This window comes from Ochotona princeps, chromosome 6 (genome assembly GCF_030435755.1).
Source record: "Ochotona princeps isolate mOchPri1 chromosome 6, mOchPri1.hap1, whole genome shotgun sequence".
Lineage (NCBI taxonomy): Eukaryota > Metazoa > Chordata > Mammalia > Lagomorpha > Ochotonidae > Ochotona > Ochotona princeps.
Window position 1 is genome coordinate 79118309 of NC_080837.1, and position 13554 is coordinate 79131862.

Sequence of the window (13554 nt, forward strand, 5' to 3'; positions counted from 1 at the left end):
AACCAATGAATGGGGTCTCTTACTTTCAAAAACAGTAAGTGAAGTTAAAATTCTGGATTATTTCACTTTGGTTCGTCCTTGCACTTCCATGTAATTACCTTATCAACTTATCCATACACACACTCACCCAAGTTTCGATTGAGACTGTATTAAATCAAATCTCACTGGGGAAAATCATAATATATAAGCATGGATGTCTATAAATGAAGACAACACTGTAATTATGGTACATGATTTATTTTTAGCCCTAATATAATAAATGAAAAAGTAACAAAAAAAGACTGTATTAAATCTTTCAAATTGTTTTACATAATTTTCTGTGCCATAAAATTGTATATATTAGGTTTAGTTTATTTCTGGGTAAGAGGTGATTTTTGATACCATTGCAAAATGGAATTATTCTAAAATATTTATGTAAATGTTGTTATAAAGAACTGGAGTTAATTTTAACATATTGGGTTTAAATCTTGTGATGCTTCTAAATATTGCTAGTTTAGATTCATTTGAACTCTGTAAATATCAGCAAATAATAATGGTCTTTTTTGTTTGTTTCTAATTGTAGCAACATTTCACTGCCCGCCAGATCCTTGCAGGCAGTAGCCCAAGGCTCATGCCAGTCCTGGCCTCACAGTCCTGACCTCACACTGCAGGCAGAAGCTCTTCTGATGGGCCTTCAGGAGCTGCAGCTGTGGCCTGGGTCTGGACCGACGCTGACCGAGTTTGGAGAGGGTGAGGGAGGCTCGTCTGTTGAGCCTATGCCAGCAGCCTTTTGGTGTGATGAGAAGCTTGATCAGCTTGGCAGGTGCACCTCTTGGCATTGTTAACCTCTGTCTTTTTCTGGCCCTTCTCGTGCTTCTTGAGCAAACACACATCAACTGAATCAAGAAATTCTTCTCTTTGTGGTCAGGGTTTCTCGATGCCATTTCTGTTTTATTATGAAGACTGTGTATGGTGTTGTTCTTGGCTTAGACCACATCTGCACTACAGCCCCCAGCTGCTGGATTTCCTGAGGCCAGAAGAGGAAGGGCTATTTAATATATTTCTCATCCCATTGCACTGACTAGCGCCCCCCCCCCCCACAGTGCTGAATATCAGCAATATTTGTGTACATTCTGTTTTAGCGAAAATTTTAGGGAAAGTTTTCCAAAGGCTATCATTATGTGTATACAATATTGTTGTAGCTTTGTGTAAAACCACTACTCGCAGAGAAGCAAGGCTCTCCTGTTTCTACTTTCTGTATTTTAAAATTCACAAATGAGTATTTAATTTTGTTAGTTGCTGCTTTTCTTCACCGACCAATGCTTCTTTTCTTTTTTTATTAATAAGGCAATATATTGATTGACTTTTGAATGTTAAACTAACTTTGGATTTCTGGGACTTTTAAAAATAACTTTTAAAAATATGTATTTATGTATTTATTTGAAATGCAGAGTTAGCAGGAGAGAGCTCTTCCATCTACTGGTTTATTCCCCATGTGGCCACAGTGGCCAAGGCTGGGCCAGGCTGAAGCCAGGTGCCAGGAGCTTCATCCAGGTTTCCTACATGGATAGCAGAGGCTCAAATACCTGGGCCACTCTCTGTTGCTCTCCCAGGCCATTAGCAGGGAGCTGAAATGAGAGTGGCTGGGACACAAATAAGAGCCCATATGACACATTGCTATTTTAGTCAGCATCTTTACCCACCATACCACATGCTGGCCCCGGTTTTCTTTTCTTTTTTTTTTTTTTTAATTGCTGTGTATATTTACTGTATAGAATATAATGTTATGTTATATATGTAATTAAACACCACAGTGAAGCAAATTAATATATCCATGTGTTCCTTAGGGCCCCCTCACTGTTTTCATGGCTACAGTACTTCATATGTACTCACTAGCAGGAATCCCCTAGCCAGGACAGCTCTGTTACCTACAGTCCTCATGCTGTGTGTGCTCTCTGGACCTGGGCATCTTGCCTATCTGCTGTTTTCTGTTCTCTGACCTACATCTCCTCGTCTGTCACTTCTTCCTCTCTCCCCTGGTAACTAGTTTTGTTCTACATTTACGTGTGTGTGTGTGTGTGTGTGTGTGTGTGTGTTGTGTGTTTGATTTCAAATGCAGATGAAATCATGCAATATTTTCTTTCCATGTCTGTCTAATTTCGCTTAATCCAATGTCCTTTAGGTCTTTTTCCCATTTTAAAATCAGGTGTTTTGTTTTAGTGTGAATTCTTCATGAACTTCAGATTTTAACCCCTTCTCAGAGATAGGATTCGTAAATGTATTTCCCAATCTCCAGAATGTCATTTCACTTGGAAGGGCCTTTCTGTTGAGGCTGATGTAATCCTGCCGATTTATATTCATGTTTGTGGCCCAAGCTTTCCATGTGAAATTCAAGGAATCATCACCAAGTCCAGTGCCCAAGAACTTTTCCCTTAGCCTGTCTCCTAGGAGTTTGATCGTTTTGTGTTTTGTGTTGAGGTCTTTTGTCCACTGACTTGTTTGTACCCAGTGTAAGAAACGAGTCCGAGTTCACATCTTTCGCACATGGAAATCTAGTTCCCCACGCTGTTTACCGATGAGACTGTCCTTCCCTCAGCACCTCCTTGTCAATCATGGGGTGTTTGGATTTATTTCTTGCACTCTCTTCTGTTACTGTTACTCTATTCTCATTTTTAATATGTATATCTTAAAAGCAGAATATACTGAATTTTTTCTTTAAATTCTATCTGAACGTTTTTTTTCACTTGGAACACTACTATGTGTGCTGGTATCTACCTTCCCACGTTATGGTTGGGGACCAGAGGTTTTTCCCTTAGCTGAAGTTGATTTCACATTCGTGTTTCCTGTTGTTTTATGTTTTCAGGGTGATTTATAACAACAACAAGCAGATAAAACTCCACTCCATCCTCTTCAGACCAGCAATAAACAGCTTGAGATTTTAAAAGTATCTTCTGCATCCAGAGTTGTAGCACCTCCCTTTTTTTGTCCCCAGTATTTACTTCTCTGATTATGCTTTCTATACATATATACAAACATACATGCACACATAAACATACATACACATTCATACACTCATTTAAAAGATTTATTTTTATTGGAAAGGCAGATTGTACAAAGAGAAGGAGAGATAGAGAAAGATCTTCCATCCACTGGTTCACTCCCCAAGTGGCTGCGATGGCTAGAGCTGAGCCAATCTGAAGCCAGGAGCTTCTTCCAGGTCCCCCATACTGGTACAAGGTCCCAAGGCTTTGGGTCTTCCTCAACTGCTTTCCTAGGCCACCAGCAGGGCTGGATGGGAAGTGGAGCAGCCAGGACATGAACCGGCATCCATACTGGCGGTGGATGCAAGGCGAGGACTTTAGCCACTGGGTTACCATGCTGGACCCCACACTTACATTTTTAAATGTCCAATGTGAGATACTCTGTCTTACAATGAATGAGTTTGACCTATTCATATTGTGATATAGGTATGTTTAGATTTGCTTCTGAGTCTTATTTGTATCTCATGGACTTTCTATCTTTTGTAATTCCCCTTTGCTTCTGTAATAGAAATCCTCTGTTTTTTGTCTGCCTGCATCTTCTTTTCAATTTTTTCATTTGTTTATTTTAGAGAGAAAGAGTTCCCATTCACTGGTTCATTACCCAGACGCCCACCACAGCGAAGGTAGGCCTGGACCAAAGCCAAGGGCCAGAAACTCAATCCAGGTGTCCCACACAGGTGGAAGGAGCTATGCTAGGCTTTCATCATCACCATCTCCCAGACTCTGAGCTAGCATGAAGCAAGGATCAGGAGTCAGGGCTGGAAGTCGAACCCAGGTATTCTGAAATGGCACGTGGGCATCCTAACCTCTAGATCAAACACTTGTCCCCACCCTCTTCCGAATTTCCTAAAAGTAGAGGAACTTACTTTTCAAGCCCACATCTCCCTAAAGCAGAAACCAGAACCTCATGATCTCAGCTCCCTGCTGCCTGCTTGCATCTGGAACAGAGAAATGAGAGTTGTCGGGCACAGGCCCATGAGAGTCAAAACAAGAGAAAGAGACCAAGAGGCAGGCCTCGGGCAGCCTCCACCATGGCCACAGCTGTGACAGGCATCAGCTTTGCATGCTGTGATGGCAACACCATGGACCCGAGGGGGCAACGTGCCTGTGGAGGCAGCCACAGGATCCCCCTGTGGAAACAGACAGGTCTGCCCTGCTGCCCCAGCCCCAGTCAGTCCTCCCGCAGGTTTTGGGATTTGCTGGTGCCCTCTAGTAGACTTCCCTTCTTCAGCTACCCAGGTTGTTCTGCTATCAGAGGATTGGCTTGTTGGCATTGAAGGTCGCTGGCTCCCTGCTCTAGCCTGCTTTCCTGAACAGCCATGTTTTGCTGACTCAGCGTCATCAGTGTTCATGGCTTCACATCTCTCTCTGGATGCACTCTCCTTCATGATCCTGTGGTTCTTTCTGAAACAGACTCTGGGTGGAAGATTTTCTAAATACATTTGAGAAGGTCACTAATAAGAAAACTGGTGTAGTCCTTTTTTTTCCTTTAAGTAATAACTGAGCATCTTTTCCCTCAGGCCACTTCCCTCTTGTCCCCAATGTTTCGCACTTGCACTGCGTGTGCACAGGCGTGCTCTGTTCCACACAGTGTATGTTCTACCAGCAATTAGCTTTTTTTAAATTTCCCACAATGGAGAGTAGCTTTTGTTTCTGTTTGTCTGTTGTTTCTTGCAGTATGTAGCTTTACAGTCTTTTCTGGATGCACTACCACCGCTCTGCTGTTGGTTCTTCAGTCGACTGTGTGGTCTTGCATCTATCTGTAGGATAAAACTTGCTCTGGTCTCTGTTCAGTTTTAGTCCCATGCTTCTCTCTTACCAGAGAATCCTTCTGGCATGTTCTGAGCTGGAACCTGCTCCCAGCAGACAGCGCTAAGGGGGCATCTCCCTGCAGCCAGCTTCACCCTGGCAGCCTTAATTTGCCACTCCTGGTTCCTAAGGACATTGTTTTTTCTGTTTTCTTAAAAGAGAAGGAAAACTTAACCATTTCACAGCCAAGAGGGCTTCCTCCTTCCAATGCACTCTTAGCTCTGAATGTACTTCTTTGTGTCTCCCATGCCCAAGCCCTTTAGGGACAGGGGAGAGATTTGAGATATGGGTTATGTTGTTCTCTCCAACAGTGGGAGGCTTCTGTCTGTGTGCCTCACGAATATAGAGACTTCCAGGAGTTTGACCCACCTCCAGGATGGAGTGGAGGTGACGTGACAGAGCACTGTCTGAGCTGTGATCAGGTGGGGTCCCCTGTCTCATGTCAGCCATTCCAAGAGGGTTTTCCCTGGTGCACACTCAGCCTCCATGCTGAGAACTGCTGCATGGTCACTGCCCCCAGCCCTTGGACTCAGTGTGTCCCAGGATCAACTTGCTGTGGGTCCAAGACACCTACTGGGTATGTCATATCCCCTTGATATGCAAGGCCTCTTGACCTCAGGGAGAAAGGGGGCTGTTCTCCAGGGAACAGAGGTCTGCTCACCTCTCCTTTCTGCTGCTTGTAGAAGCCAGGGCACCTTTCCCAGTCTGAGGTTCTCCATCTGCAACAGGGGTCCTATTAAAAGAGGGATTTATGGGCAGTGCCTTGCACAACTCTGGAACCTGCAGGTCTGGATTGAGGCCTGAGAATCTGTTTTTCCAACCAGTTCCAGGTGATGCTGCACCTGCTGGCTGGGGCCCACAGCTTGAGAATTAGACCCTGGCCAGAGAGGCAGGGCCTCCTTGTGCCTCTCTTTCCTCCCTTACCTTGACTTTGGCAGTTGCAAGGACAGGAAGTGACTCATTTCATCTGTTGTTTTGCTGGCTTGGAAAGAGGCATCACAGCCAGCAGCTCAAGCTGGAGATGGTGAGAGTGTGGGACTGTGGGGGACCACAGTCATGATCAGAGAGCCATCTGTCCCAGCTAGCTGGCATTTTACCGCGGGGCCTTTTTATTTTTTCCCCTCCAAGAAGATACATGCATGCAGCATTCTTAAAATCCCTGTTCTTTTCTTTCTGCCAGCATGCAGAAGAAAAACCAGAGCCCAGGGGCCCTGCCCATATGTGTTCCCTGAGCGAGCATTCATGGTCCCTGGCTTCCACGGCCAAATGCATTGCAGAAGACCAGGGAGGACAGGCTGACATTTTATAACCACCTGACATCTCTCTGGGTGTATGCAATTTACATGCCTGGGACTTTAAATATGTTAAATCCAAGGTATGTGTTAAAATGTAAAACTCCAATAAGGTGTAGGAGCGAAGCTGAGCATATAGTAAAGGCAAGAAGTTAATGGTTCTCATAGCAACCATGGGAAACATATGGGAGCTTCCCCCACAAACCTGGTCCTTCTTCAGCCTCACCCATCTCAGAGAAAGGCACCATCTTTCTTCAAGTTACTCAAGACAGGGACTGAAGGCAAATGCTGGCACTGCCTGTCCCTCACCAGCCCTCCCTTCGCACACACACACACATACACACTCACAAAAACCTCTTTATTTAGTCTTGCAAAGAGCTCACAGTCCATCTGCTGGACTCTATCTCCCCATCCCCCTCCATCTGGGCTCTCTGCACCTGCTCAGTTCCCACAATCAATTGTACACTTGGCATCATGCATGTTCTTTATGGGGTTTTAACCACACACATGCATCATGCCAGTACTCTTAAATATGCCAAAAGATTCTCTGCTGTGCACATAATAAAGGCAGGCTTCTCACTGACCAGATGGGCAAAGATGAAAACAGTTTGACAACGCTGATGACAGCCATGAGGGAAGCAGTTACTCCTCTCCGTTGCTGATGGCCATGTCCATGAGGAGGCCTCTGTCCAGCTGCACCACTGCCATGGTCATTGGGAATATTTATCAAAGTTATATCTTCATTATTCCACTTTTAGAAATGTATCCTTCAGTGCAAAATGTTATAGACTGAGAATTACTCATCAATTACACATCATTGTTTACAATAGCAAGAAATTAGAAATAACCTAAATGGGCCTGACACGGTAGCTTAGTGGCTAAAGTCCTCAAGTTGCAAGTGCCGGGTTCCCACATGGGCACTGGTTCGTATCCTGGCAGCGCCACTTCCCTTCCAGCTGTCTGCTTGTGGCCTGGGAAAGCAGTCAAGGACAACCCAAAGCTTTGGGACCCTGCATCCACATGGGAGACCCGGAAGAAGCTCCTGGCTTCGGATCAGCTCAGCTCCGGCCCCTGGGAAGTGTGACTACTTGGGGAGTGAATCAGCAGGTTTGTTGTCTCTGCTTCGATATGTATATCTGCTTTTCCAATAAAAATAACTCTTAAAAAAAAGATATATTCTCTTAAAAAAAAACCTAAATGCCCAAAGAGAAGATGAGTTAAAATGTGTAAAATGTGTAATTCACATAATGGAATTGTGTATGGATTTGGAAAAAAAAAAGTGAAAAATTCCATGATGGATAGATGGAGGCTGTTTTTTGTTCTGTGAAATTGCTTTATTATTATTATTTTATGATACAGTTCTATAGACTCTGGGATTTCCCTTACCTCCTCCCCAAATCCCCCCAATTTCCCCTATTGTATTATAATTATGTAGTCATTCATAAGCAGTCATAAGTCCATCATTCTGCTATTTAAGTATATCCTGACATTGTAGGTACAAACAATGGAAGAGTGCAGCATCCTATTGTCAAGATACATTAAGCAGTTTCTTTGAGAGTCCATCTATGAGTTGGAAGTAGAGATGCACACTGCATTATATCTTCACGTCTGGATATGACAATCTGCATTATACAGTTACTATACATCCCCTTAAATGAAAAGCCATAAAACAAAAACAACAACAGTAAGAAAAACAGAAAATTTACAATGCCAGGAATTTAAATAACATGCTACTGAATGACCAATGTGTCACTGAAGAGATGAAAAAGAAAATCAAAAACCTTTTTGAAGAAAAAGATGCTACTGTGTGACCTATGAGTCAATAAAGAATTTAAGAGAAAAAAACTATTTTGAAGAAATGAAAACATCAACAAAAATCTTTGAGATGTGTGGGTATGGGAGGAAAACAAGTCGCAGGATGGAACTAACGCGTTGGCTTGAAGGGGCATCCTGCTTCCTGAAAGGGTATCCCAGGAGTCAGCAACATGAAGCCGAGGTAAGGGAGCTGCGTGTCTATGGGGAGGACGCACACCTACACTTCCTGTTATTGCACACTATCCAACCATGCACGAAATTCACCACCCCCACATTCACGCAATGTGCATTGTCAGCACCTACGAGCTGCCACGTGTACCATAGCTCCTCAGCACTCCTTGAATGAAACAGACCACCCTCCCCTCTGTATCAGCTCTATAGTAATTACCTATGACCGCGTAACAAATTCTTCCACATCTTGGCAACTTATTATTTCCCAGTGTCTGTGAGGTTAGGGATTTGTCCCCGGGCATAGGCTGGTCCCCTGGCTGAGGGTCTCTTTGAGGCTGTAGTGAAGCCATAGGCCAAGGCTGGAGAGGTCCCATGAGCTTGTGTGTCTAAAGGCCTCACTTTCAAGGTCACACTCATGGCTCCACCATGGTTTCCTCACCTCAGTGTCTTCACATCATGGCAATGTGAACCAACAGAGAGAACTGGGCTGGGCTGGGGGAACCAGAGGGAGCACCCAAAAAGGGAAGCCACTGTCTTTTTTGATAACACAATATCCGAAGTGATAACCTCTGGCCAACTTTGTGGCATAACGAGTTAAACTACTGTCTGCAGTGCCAGCATCGAATATGGGTGGTACCACTTTAAGTGCCAACTGCTTCACTTCTGATCCAGCTCTGTGGTAATAAACTGGGAAAGCAACAGAGGATAAACCAAGTGCTTGGGTCTCTTCATCCACATGGGAGACCTGGATAAAGCTCCTGGCTGCTGCCTTCAGCCTGGCCCAGTTCTGGCCTCTTGGGGGTCCCTCTACTGGGGACCAGGACTCAAGGTGTGACGAGCACGCTTAGAAGAATTTGGGACACAGGGGATGCAAAGGCAAGATGAACCAATGCACACTTTGCTGAATTTTACTGGACAACCATGATTTTGGCAGATGAAGCAGGCAGATAAAAGTTACTAGTTAACTAAACAATAGCACACAAGCTACTCTGACAGTAGATCACAGGGGATTTGGAAAACAATCACTGGGCTCCAAGCTACAGGATAAGTAAACATGAGTTACAGGAACCAATGCCAGTAAACAAACAGATCTAACTAGAAAAGTAATCTAACAGAACTTTGGTTGTACTCAGATAGGTCAGGAAGATGACAGGATGCCTTACACCTCGCCAGGCACGCTTTGTCAACAAGGTGGCCCACAATCTAAGGACAAAGTCTGCCTTCTGCAAAATTCTCAGATATTTGGGGTTCTTGGATATTTAGTGGTCTGGATTTTGGGGGCAAAACTTTCAACACTGGCCATTGCAGCCATTTGGAGAATGAGTCAGGAGATGGAAGATTCTCTCTCTGTGTCTCTCCCTCTCTTTCTGTGACTCTACCCTTTGAAAAAACATAAATGATACTTTTAAAACAATAAGTGATAGCCCTTCATTTCTGCAATATTTGTTCCTTAGCAGTAAGTCAGAGTGCAGCCATACCAAAGCATGAGAGTCCGAGGGCAAGGATCGCTATGGAGACTGTCGTGGGGCTGGACTGCCCCTGCTGCAGTGGTGTGAGATCTTTGATGAGGGGAGGCCTGGCCTGCCAGCTGAATACACACTGCTCACTATCCAGTCTCCTCTGCCTAGGAGCACCTGCCGCTCCTCCCCAGTGCTGTGCTCCTGTGGCTGCATGTGCTGGTCCCCAGCGTAGCACACAGACTCAAACCAAGGGAGAAGCACTAACTCCCATCACACACTGCCTGGCGCTGTGTCCCATTCCTCCTCCTGTTTCCATCCTTTGCAGTTTTCCTTCATTTGAGTCCTTGCTGCATGTAAGCCCTGAGAGGGCAGCCTGCACATCTGGTCTTGCTTCAGTGGTATCCTTGATGCCGAGCAGCAATTACATGGTAATGGATCCATGCGTGCTGGGTCAATGTTCTCTCCCTTGAACCTGTCAGCATCCCAGCAGAAAACAGATGATGAGTTCAGATGGGACAAATCAGGAAGGCATTAAGAGGGCTGTTCACAAGGAGGAGCAGAGTTGAACAAAACCAGCAAGAGAGCACTCTGAGGCTTGCTGTAGGGCCGGTGGCCCCCCAGGCCTGACAGATCAAACTGAGGGAGCAGCCACTGGGTCCGATGGGGCAGGGCTGTGCAGCGGCAGCTGTGCTGTTCCGTAGAGGAGTGTGGCCAGTTCAGAGCCGTGGAATGCCCTGGGCTCGCTGGCTTCACTCCCTCTGGTCTCCCATTGTCTCTTTTGGAAAAACTCAACCAAGAAGGAAGTAAGAACCAGTCCCACAGAGATCTGATTTGTGGATGTAAAGCATGAGAGGGAGGCAGAGGAGGCTGGGCTCAGAGGGGAGATGGAGAGATGGCCCACGCAGCCCACTGCGGTACCGCTTGCCTTTCACGTGGATGAACTCCTACAGCTCCCTCTGTCAATTTTGTTGATGTGTCAGCTCATCACGTTCTCACTCAGAACCTGTAATGTCTGCCAGCCTTGTTCGTGGGAGGGTGTGGGGAAATGGAGGGGAGACCCAGCACACCAGGTGCTGGGGTAGGTGTTGCTTTGCTCCAGTCTGGACCCACATCTGGGCTATTTCTGAGCCACACCTGCCACAGCAACTGCCAGTGCAGTTTCTACCACAGTAAGTGTATGACAGCCCATTGTTGTTTTCCAAAATTCATTTGCTTGCTTTCTTTATTTTAAAAAACATCTATTTGTTTATTTGAAAGAAAAATAGAGGGAGGATAGGGGGAAGAGAGGGAGAGAGAATCTTTTACCTGCTGGTTCACTGCCCCAGATGATTGCAAAGGCCAGGGCTGGGCTAGTTGGAGCCAGGAGCTTCCTTCAGGCCTTACACATCGGTATCAAGGGCCCTTGCACTTGGGTTGTGGTTGTCACAGGGATTTCCACACTCCATCTCCTCGTATCTTCCAATGTAAAACCCTGGGTGTTTGGAAAAAAATATTAGAGGGAGATGTGGTTGGCACTTTTTACTGCTGACTCCAACCTTGGAGTTAGAGTGCCCATGTGTGTTCAGGTTGTATTTCCTGCTCAGACACCCTGGCTTGGCCATTTCCATCCCCTAGGCAGGGGAGGACACTAAACTACGGAGCCCCAGGTGATTAACTCCCCAGCTGTTGCCTCAGGTCAGCATGGAGCACCCGGGGGTCCTGGGTCAGGGTGAGCTAAGGGTGGAGGGAGGGTACGGATAAGGAGCACAGGTGCTCCTGACCCAATGAGAAGAGAGACCCAACAAAGCTTGTGCCTGGCAGAAATTCTATGGCAAAGCAGATGTTCTGCTTTTCCCACAAAGACACATTTGTATACTCTGCCTAGGAATGGCAGAAAAGTAGCTACCCTGTCATGTAAGAATTATCTAAGGGAAGTTCCTTTTCAGCCTATAAAAGAAATCACTAGCATCCCATACTATATAGAGAGAGCATGTGTTAGTCTGAAAAAAATAATTATCTATAGCAGGCCCTAAAGAGTCTCCAAGTTTCTGGCACCAGTTTATAAGGTCTTGGGGAAATTTGGTCTGGTGGCTGAACTCTGGGCGGAAGATGTGCACAAAGCTTGCAATTCATGAGCCTAACCACTAGGTGGCAGTGGGCAACAGAACCAGGTGGTTCAATCACACAGGTTTGATTCACCCAAGCCCAGGCTTTGCCCTCTCTGGGGCAAAGATCTGAGATTTCCGAAGTCCCAAAACCCTACCAGGGGCTAAAAATGGTTCAGGATCACTGGCCATTAGAATTTTAATAATTAGGGATTGATGCTACCACGTCTTCAACAGTAAGAAGCGATCCCGTTGCACCTGCCCTAGCTACATGGGAGTGGAGTGGAGTGGAGGGGGATGGCGGAATGTGTTAGTTTCTGGCTTTATAACTGGATAGGAGCATCCAGGGACTCCATCCTTTTTCTTCGCTTCACACACATGGTGGTACACGACGGGCGTCTGCCCTGACTGCGTCTGGATGTGCTCTGGCCCCCTTACCAGTCATCCACTGCACGCGCAGTGACAATGGACAGCTGCTCACAGTCCCTTTGGAGAACAGCCTTGGAAACAGAATCCTTGGGTCCAAGGGCTTTCACATTCGTCACTTTGACGGGAGTGATCTAATCGTGCTCCATGGAAGATGCAGCAATGCTCCCAGGGCAATGAGGGCCTCTTCGGTAGCAGGTCATGTTTCCGAGTCTCCCAGAGGTTAGATAAAAAAGGAGCCCTCCGTGTGGTTTTAATTTGCATTTCTTATGGATTGGGAAGGATATCTTCAAACGTTGTGAAGTCATTTGCATGTCCTGTAACTTTTAGCTGCTCTCCTCTCCATGGTGTCCCGTGAGCCTGGGGTATCAGCTGTCTGCACTGTGCATTGTCAAGCTCTCAACCCTTGCTTGTTGTGGACCTGCTTACAGAGGCAACTACCTCCCAGGAGCTTTTCTGGAGTCAAACGTAGAGATCTCTGCTACTGCTTTTGACTGTGTGGTATCCCATCTCCACACTAAAATTCTTTAAAAAGGCACCGATTAGGAGCTGGCATCGGCACAGTGGATTAAGCCAGGACCTGCACTGCCAGCATCCCATAGGAGCAGTGGGGTGAGCCCAGGGTGGTCCACCTCCCAAACAGCTCTCCGCCAGTGCCTTTGGGGGAGCAGAGGAAGATGGCCCAGATGCTTGCGCCCCTGCACTCACGTGGGAGACCCGGATGGAGTTCCAGGCTCCAGGTCCAGCCCTGGCCATTGTGCCCATTGGGGGAGTGAAACCAGCAGATGGAAGAGCCCTGCCTCTCCCTGCACTCACGTGGGAGACCCGGATGGAGTTCCAGGCTCCAGGTCCAGCCCTGACCATTGTGCCCACTGGGGGAGTGAAACCAGCAGATGGAAGAGCCCTGCCTCTCCCTGTCACTCTGCTTTTCAACTCATTCTTTAAACAAACAAATAACATTCTCAGGTAGTGATGGTGGTAGAATTAGGGGTCCTGAGGCATCTCTTGCTGTGGTTCTTGTGTTGCGGGTGTAACTGCCACTGACTGGTCCGGCGTGGAGCCTGAACCGGCAGGCCCTTCTGTATCACCCGCTCTGCCCCACTGCCATGCACAAACACAGGTGGCTGTGTGGATTCTGTTCAAGTGGAGACACCTGTGGAATCCCGTGGGCCCACATCGCCTTAGGGCAAGGGGAGGACAGACCCCCCCCTTACCTCAGCTGTGCTGGCTGCACAGCCCCAGAGTGCGCTGAGGCATCTGGGTTTTCTCTGCTACACCCCAGAGAGCCCCCATAGTGAAGAAGAGGCACCTGCCCAACTAGAGGGACCTAAAGCCACCCCCCAACCTGGGGCACACCTGGCACCTCCGGGCGTCGGGGGCTGGCAAGGGGCCTGGGAAAGGCGCGGGTGTGGTGTAGTCCCCGCTGCCCACGCTGGCCCAGCTGCGGTCACCCTACTTCTTCCCCTCAGGGTCCCAG